The sequence below is a fragment of the Alosa alosa genome, chromosome 9 (genome assembly GCF_017589495.1).
Source record: "Alosa alosa isolate M-15738 ecotype Scorff River chromosome 9, AALO_Geno_1.1, whole genome shotgun sequence".
Classification (NCBI taxonomy): Eukaryota; Metazoa; Chordata; class Actinopteri; order Clupeiformes; family Clupeidae; genus Alosa; species Alosa alosa.
In genome coordinates, this window is record NC_063197.1 from 35,702,990 (window position 1) to 35,703,864 (window position 875).

The window sequence follows — 875 nt, forward strand, 5'->3', positions numbered from 1 at the left end:
AGAAAATGCAGTCCATTTTTCGGTTCCAGCAGCCAACAACCTCAGAACTGACCCTTCAGGCCTCTCAGGAGGCGCTGGCCTTCTAACCTAGTGACCACCATAGCAACCAGCATGATTGCCCTAGCAACCAGCATAGCAACCACGATATTTATGCGTTTTAGCTTATTGGATGTTGCGTTAATGCAGATAACTTTTGATCCGTGTGCCCGATTTTCATAAATGAGGTACCGTTGGAATCCTTGGATGAGGCTGAGTTCCATGCCCCTGATCAAACCCACTCTTGCAGTTCCTCGGAACCGCAATTCTAGTTATGTTTGTTATGTAAGGGATAATGTATAGAACGCCGGTCATTACTGGGAAAATAAGTCCCGACAGGGCGAACCGGGCCCCGACGCGCAGCGGAGGGGCTTGTTCCGGCCTGAAGGGACTTATTTTCCCAGTAATGACTGGCGTTCTATACATTATCCCACTTATTACACGGCTACTTGCCAAAACGAAATAATAAACTTCCCACGATATGACTTTAGCCTACATAGCCTAGCCTATTTGTTACCGTTCATCGTGGCATTTGCTGAGAAACAAATAGTTTGCATCAACACACGCTGAACTTGAATTAAACACTCTTTAGAACACAGCTGATCAACCGTCTGCTTTCACGTTTGAATGAAGTTCCAGTCCTTGCGTAGTGATATGGAAGACGTATCAGAAGCACAAAACCCGTTGCCATTGACAGCGGTAATTATATGTTTGCAGCGGTAATTACATGAATATATTTTACCGTAGAACTTTGGGAAATCCCATTCAAGCCAATGGAGCGTTCTACTTGTCTTGTGAAGAGCCGTGTAATAAAGAAGGTTATCACAATCCACCGCCGG